The following is a 7,865-nucleotide window of genomic DNA, read 5'->3' on the forward strand; positions in this document are numbered from 1 at the left end:
GTTAAGTCTCTGCAGAAAGAAAATTATCAACCAGAACACACATTTTTTTAGATAACACAAATCCAGAATGGGGTCAGTCAAAGGGACACGATCTCCCAAAATTTTGTGTTGCCCCATGCATCCTCATCATCTCTAGAGCAAAAAGGAAGTTTCCTTATGCAGATGAAATCATTTCACCATGATTTCATGCAGACACCCTCAAAGCTGATCCTCACAAGTCAAGGACATTTTTAGTTAGATCAGGAGGTTACACCATCCACATCATCCTCTGCCCTCGATAAAGTCAAGTCACAGCCACTGAGATGCAGCATAGGATAAGAGTGAAACAGAGAGGGAGATAATATAATAGGAATGGAGATTTTCATATTGAAACAATCCACTTGTAGAAAATTCAGTGAGGAAAATACTGGCCCTTTCACTCTCTTTCTGAAATCGTTTTCAGAAAAGAGGCTTCCTTTTCCTACTGTTCAGTCCTCGAAACACAGTGTTTTTGGCAGTAGGGGCTGATAAATTGACACAGACGCAAACAATGTTTCACTCAAGGTATATCCTCCAAGTAATACTCATGTTCTTTTATGCCATAAGAAACTAATGGTACACTGCTTTCTAGCCTCGGAAATAAATTCACTGTTAGCGACATGTTAGAAGCTAAAATTACACGTTAAAAGATTCTGGCAGGGCCGGATTCTTTCCCAGTCACACAGATCTGGATAGAAATAAAACAGGAGAGATTTGTTTGCCCAACTAACTGGACAAAGAAAGAGCCTGCTGCTCCCCATGCTGCTAAGTGATGGCAGCAGATGAGTGGTCCCTCCCAAGCCAAGTTACATTAAGAAAGCCCCACTTGTCATTGTGCTGCATGCTGTGAATCCTTGAAAGCCACACTGTTACCAGGAAGACAGAATTTGAAATTTCCACGCCAAAGAGACAGACACCGACTTCTTGAAGCACCACCGCTATGCATTATCATTACAGGTCTGTAGTGTAAAGACTAACATCTGCAATTCCTCCTTTGAAGTCCCATACAATGTGTAAGGTCTAACCTATCCATGACAACACCACATAGCTAAGAAAAAACTTAGAACAAACTAAAAAAAAAAAAAAAAAAAAAAAAAGATAAATATATCTACTGGACACTGATCAGAAAGTACAAAAGCAAAAAACTTGTAAATACATATACCAGTAGAAGGTCAAAACAGTGCTTCGACAATCGTACATGTATGATCCTAAGAATGAGAAAACAGACATCCCATCAAGGACACATCAGAAATGTGCATCTACCTATAGTGCCTCAAGACAAGTAAATGGTGTGGCTCCCTCTGTGTCCACGGAAGATGAGCTTCGTTTTTTCTGTGGAATCGGCAGAACCAGAATCACTCTTGATGTGATGCAGCCACACAAACAGCTTGTTTCAGTACTGAAACATAGCCACATCTGAGGGATGGGTGCTCCAGTCCCAAAGATATCACACCAAAGCACGTCTGATCTGGGGAGAGAAGTGGAAGTGCCGTCAGATTTCTGGGAGGTCTGTGGGAGGACTGGAGAGAGCATCCCCCGCCGTAAGGGATTCTCTGCTGATTCGCATCAACACATGGATGTCAGCAGCATCTTAGCATAGAAAAGGAATTCTCCCTTTTTACACTTTGTTGGGATGCTCCATCTGCTGCAGTCAGACAGGGGAAAAGTAAAACTGCTGAATAACAGCGTCCTTAACATTGCAGGCACTAATAATAGGATTAGAGAAAGAATAAAATTATATCTTTTTGGATTTAGATTTGGAAGAAGCCAACTTATGGCTCACTCGCCTGACAAGTTGAGATCAGGCACGCCGTGGTGTTGACCTTCTGAAGCAGGACTCCGATCAACCCAGCAGTCACAACCGCTGTGGGCTGTTTCAGCCCATTACCTCCCGGAGCAGTGTTAGCAAAGGTCATGCTGCATCAAAGGCCCTGCTTCCCTTGCAGCATGTCAGGAACTGCCAGTGTGCAAGGATGGGAACTGGATACAGGGGGGATCAGAAGAAATGCGGTGAGACACTTGCACTCTTCCTGCTTTTAGACACACTTTTCTCAGTTCCTTCCAGTTGTGCTGCTGGGAAGCATGGGCTCACAGACCATCTCACCAAGCTGGGGGGAAGGTCTTAATCCATCAGCAAGGAAGCTGGTGGACCTCAGGATATGCTGAGCAGAGGCTAAGAGCTTACCCTACCTGAGCCAATAGATGACCTGAGCCAATAGATGAGAAAGGATTTACAGCCTTTCCAAGTGATGATTAAGTTATGGAACAGAACAGAACAGAATCGAACAGAATAGCATAGTTCAGTTGGAAGGGACCTACAAGGATCATCAAGTCCAACTGCTTGACCACTTCAAGGCTAACCTAAATTTTGGTGTCTGCTAGTGGACACTACGGTCCATATTGCAAGAGGACAGGTACAATTTGAGCTTAAGAACCTGCCAATACCACAGTGATCACCCAAAAAGATGTGTGGTGACAAAAATAAAATAAAACAAATATGTTATTTCCTTATCAAACCACAGCTCCAGCTAATTTCAAGGGGACCAAGCAGATATGAAGTGTCCAATCTTTGATGAAAAGATCTCATCCTCCCCTTACTCACTGGGAAAACTTTTATTTTCCATGGTAACATGTCTGCCTCATTAAACAGCAGATCTAGCCAATCACCATATAGTGTAAAGCAGAGAATTACAATATTTCAAGAAGGAGAATTGCAAAGTGTGATTACTGAGTGGAGTAATAAAAGGCAGTTTACACGTAGCCTCAAAATACAATGAATAGCATTGTCAAACTAAACGCAAGGTACAACATTGATCATCAGATCTTCTCTTGCCTCGGGTTACTACATGGTAGGATCTGGAAAACGGCAGCTTCCTTATTAAAAAAAAAAAAAAAGCCCTGGCTGCAGCATTTCAGAAATGCCTGTTTCAACCTGTTGGCAAATGCTGACTTCTGAACAGCAACTATTGTACAAGTCTTCTTTTGTTCTGAGCTCCAAGAGACACAGTGGGTGACTAATGCAAATAAGGATCTGGATTTTAAAAGATGCTTAATAATATCATTAGATACAAAAATAGTTTTGTTTTGTTTTGTTTCCCTTAGAAATGCGCTAGTGAACAACACTAAGTGGGCATCAGGAGACCAGCTGTTAACAGCTGTGCACAAATCAATAGGAAAACTGTAGAAATAAAATATAATAGAACAAGCCATAAGGTAAAATAAAATCAAAATTAAAATAATCCCTCCAGCATTCCAGTTTAAAAAAGGGAAAGAGGTGTAGGGGTGAGGGACACTAATCATTAAAAATTGGTTATTTGAGGGAAAAATCTTTGCTGTTTACGTTGATATCAGTTACAGTGCCCTGACTTTCCAAAAACACACAGCACTTCACAGCGCTTTTTCTACAGAGGAGTTTTATAACAAAACAGTGTTTATGAAAAAATGCACATCTCCTGCCTTTCCCAGAGCCATTTCTAGGAGAAGTTTTGCAGCCCCACAGCAATCAAAAGTCTGTGCTTGAGTTCTTCCTTTCCCATAATCATCCACCCATGGCTAGCAGCAAGTTAAGACCACAGAAGAATATTTTCAGGGTGTTAATGTGTAACACTACAAAAGCCCTTTGACCTTCAGTCATTTGCTTGTGCTGGTGAGAGATGATCACGGCTCCATGCCATACTGAGGTGCACTTTAGATCTCCGCAATACATATAAACAGCATTTTATTCCTGTCTCTGATGTCTTTGTGCTCAAAACATGATGAGGTTGGTGCTCTTTTTAGAGGCAATTTCATAGGTATTTTTATTCCCTGTTATTACCCAGAAGTTTCAAAATTGAAACATGCTCTGATTTGAAGCAGACACCAAATCTCATGCAGAAATACCCTGTAACGTGACTAGATTAGTCCAATGTCCTGATGACTGTAGTCTTACAGTGCCTCTGCTTAAATAACACAAGGATCCAAAATCGTCCCCTTCATGTCCGTGAGCACTGTTGTTAACATGGGTCAAATGGCCCTCTGCAGACCTGTGGTGATGATAAGGTCAGGCTCTTAACGAAATTATTTTGCAAATCAAAGCACTGGTTCCAAATACTTGTCTCTGTTTTCTTTTTCTGTCCCTCATCCTATCAAGTTTACTTGCAAGGGACATAGGTCCCAGGTGATTTTTACAACATTTCTCCATAAGAACCAGGAGTAAGGTCCTGCCTACCCAAATTCCTTGCTTTCCTGTAGCTTGCAGGAGGAAGGGGTTTATGATCAGATCGAAAAGGTGGGCCCAACTCTGTGTTCTGTTCTATACCTCTTTGGGAAATCACAGGTTATCTCCCAGCTCCAGCTGATTTTAGGGGGATCAGCAAGCAAGTAGCAAAACACAGGACTGGGACAAAAAAAAAAGCCCCGTGATTTTCAAATCAGGTTCCACATGAAAGACAGATGCCCCCTGACTGTGTTGCTTGGCATTGGGTCATATCCAGACTGTCCCTACAGTATAAATAGGAAGTAGAGTTGTGACTGTATCATATACTGGGACAAGCTCAAAAGCCTTCTATTAAAATGCTTATCATCATTAAAGCTAGGGGCATTTCCAGCCATGCAGACAAGGATGATTTGGGGAGGACAGGGGAAGATAAGGACACCAGACAGGGAGAGCAGGGGGTTAGAGAAGGAGACAGAGGCAGCAGCAGCAGCAGCTCTCATTCTCCTCACATCTGACCAAAAAAAAAAAAAAAAAAAAAAAAAAAAAAAAGAATAACAGTGATAACAAGAAATATATACATATAATACTAGTTACACGGAAGTGAAAAGAGCTCTCTGCAGTCATTACATAGCAAACACTTACGGCTTGGCTTAAACTTGCTTCTTATTCTCTCCCCCTTCACGCTCCCCAGACATGTACACACTCATCCACAGATATTTGCCTGCACAAGGACACTCCACAGCTTAGGATCCCTTCTGTTTTTAAAATGAAAATGACTCTTCCCGTATGCCTTTGGATTGCAGCTATTATTCCTACCTTTTTAAAAGCATTCAATGCATGCTTTCTCATACACAGATGAAGTGAGCATCACTTACTGCTTGGCCATCACACCCACGTCTTTAAGATACATTTTTTCTTCTGCTTAGAAGGTGTAAAGGTTTAAGAGATATTTTTGAAAATATATATGTGTGCATATATATATATATTTACAGATATGATTGCATTGCTATTGCAATGACTTAGTCTGGCTTTGAAGCACTTAAGGTAAACGTGCCAGTTCTGGACTACGGTGAGGTTGCTAGTCTTGGCTATTCATACACCTCTCTGGTTTACAGCTCTCTGCTGGATATGATGAGAGAGATTTATTTGTGGAGTGGGCAGAGACAGAAGTGCGTTGTCGCATGAATTTTTTTTTAAAGGGTTATTAATTACCATGTCAACCTTTGCTGTGTTGCTGCTGCCCACTTTGATTTCGGAAGCTCAGCCGTTCAGCACTCTTATCATATTGGGTTCCCCAGTCACCCCGTTTTCAAACAACCCCTTAAAATATTATTTATTATTCCTTATACATCAGGATGGAGGAGACGGAGAGGGACAGTATGGCAGAGACGGGAAACACGAGCTAGAAAACATGCTTGCCTTGAATTGTCATCACCCTGCTGTTGGAAGGGGAGAGCCGGAAAAACTAGCAACAAACACTCGCACGCAAACACACGCCAGGCACACGCCACATCGATCACGGGGAGTTTGCGAGCAGCCCCGTGGCTCTTACCTGGGTTGTCTGGGATCCCTCTGCAGTGCACCTCCCTCAGCTCCCTCTCTCCCCTATTCCTGCCCCCGCTGGGGGAGCAGCGGGGCCGGTGCCGGTGCTGTGGCGGGGTGACGGTGCAGGTAGGGGACGGCAGGCGGCTGGCTGCAGCCTCGGCTGCCGGGCTCTGGCTCCTGCCAGGGCTGCTGCTGCTGCTGCTCCTGATGATGCTGAGGAGGAGGAGAGCGAGTGAGGAGGAGGAGGAGGATGCTGGCGGTGATGCTGTTGCTATGGTTACCCAACTCGGCGGCGCGGAGCTGCTCGGCGCAACAGCTGCCCCAGCACCCAGATCTCCTCCTCGGCACCCGCCGAAGGGCCCTGGGTGGACGGGCACAGGGGGGTCACCCCAAAGCCCTTCCAGAGGGAGGATGGAGGTCGCTCGCCCTTCGGAGCTCAGGGAAACCATGCAGCAATGTGTCCAAAATATTTGCATGGAAATAAAAGTCCCTGCACGCTCCTGGGTGAAAAGCTCTCTGCCCTGTGAAGGTCGAATACCAGCTTCTGCGAGGCCAGGGTTTTATTTTTGGGGCTGCTCTGCATTTCTGTTAGGAAGGGAAAAAAACAGCAAACAGAGGAGGGGAGTAATTTTCAAAGTTCCTGCTCTGATGCAAGTGTGAACTTTTTTCTTTTAAAAGGAAGGTCAATCCCCTTTTTATAAAACGGGGCTTAAAAGACGGATTTTATTACCATCTTTTGTAAAGTTTTTTTCTTTTTTCCTTTTTTTTTTTTTTTTATAGAAAAACACGCTTACAAGCCAGTTCCTTGTGAGAGAAATAGAGCTGCATCCTACTAGAAAACAGTGAGAAAAAATTCTCCCTGAAAGGAACCTTCTTACACAGCCCAGGACACTAATAATTCATGCCTAATTACATGAAGCAAACAAGCTGAACTTTGCCTTTCTCTAGGGACCTGAAAATAAGAAAGGAAAGAATCCAAGGTGGATTGGCTGCCACGGGATTGAAACGTGGAGTCCTAACTGAGAGAGACATGTGAAATCAAGGCATTCAGTTGCCATTTATCTATCAAATACGCATGTCATGAGGCTCTGATTTTGCACTGGAACATCACAAGATGCAGCAAGGTCACAACAATCAAATGTCACTTCCATCCAAAAATGTCAGTGCAAAACCGCGTAACATTCATATGCCATGACAGTTCTTTCCAGAGCTGGTACTGTTTGCAGGACGCTGTGATACCCTGTCTAAAACCTACTGAAAAAGAAAAATCACTGGTGGAAACTTTCTAAAGGGATTTGCTTCCCACCGCCAGAGCTTTGCTTGCAGCCTGGATGCCGCAGAGGATATTAACCTTTGAGTTTGAGGCACCAAGAACATGCACTGGGTAGTATTTCCTATTAAATTATCCTGGAGAAGGAGTTCCAGGAGATGTGCTGGCAGCACCTCTCCCCAAGGTATTCTGGAAGGCAGTGTCTCCAAACCATGTTCATTTGAAGATTCATAATGTGGTTCATATAAAGGCATTTTCTGTTTGTCTCATTGCTATAGGAGAACCTGGAACCAGCCATCTGAGGAGCAAAACGCACCAGCCAGCATTCATTAAATCAGACTTCCTTGGAATAGCTTCCCATTTCCCTGTCTTTATGTATCTTATAAAACTAGTTGCTGTATACACCATTGCTGCTATAGGGTTTTTAATTAATACTTTTAATATTAATTTAGGCAGCAATTCTGATTCCCAGTCAGAGACTACATGGAATAGTTGTCTCAGAGGGCTTTTCTACCACTCAGAAAATGAAAGAAAAAAAATGTTATCTGTTTTAACCTTTAAAATGGCATACATGTAAAATTATACAGTATTCTGAACTTGAAAAATAAGCTGAAAAATAGTACTTGGTGTATGGCCCAGGGGCTTCTCTGCTGATTTGGGGTGCAAGGGGAGAAGATCTCATTGCATTATTGATCGCGAGCAAATCCAAATCACCCATCCCCTAAGTAACTAGCTGACAGCAAAATGTGTGGTTATTCTGAAAAGATCATTGAAACCACAGACAGATCTTATTTCTGCTAAGTCAGGGAGTGTGTTGCAAAATGTAACTGCTGAGAT

At 43.1% G+C, this 7,865-nt stretch overlaps 1 protein-coding gene across 2 annotated transcripts in view; it reads right to left on the minus strand.

Moving 5' to 3' along the window:
• Nucleotides 1-6,100, minus strand: part of FAM135B (family with sequence similarity 135 member B) — a 200,597-nt gene extending 194,497 nt beyond the window's left edge. The window contains exon 1 of one of the 2 annotated variants that reach the window (XM_035318375.1): nt 5,766-6,100. The gene's annotated coding sequence lies outside the window, so the exon portion shown is untranslated. The remainder of the gene's footprint in view (nt 1-5,765) is intronic. The other variant, XM_035318374.1, reaches the window with a different exon arrangement.
• Nucleotides 6,101-7,865: the final 1,765 nt, after the last annotated feature.

The sequence above is a fragment of the Oxyura jamaicensis genome, chromosome 2, assembly GCF_011077185.1.
Source record: "Oxyura jamaicensis isolate SHBP4307 breed ruddy duck chromosome 2, BPBGC_Ojam_1.0, whole genome shotgun sequence".
Classification (NCBI taxonomy): domain Eukaryota; kingdom Metazoa; phylum Chordata; class Aves; order Anseriformes; family Anatidae; genus Oxyura; species Oxyura jamaicensis.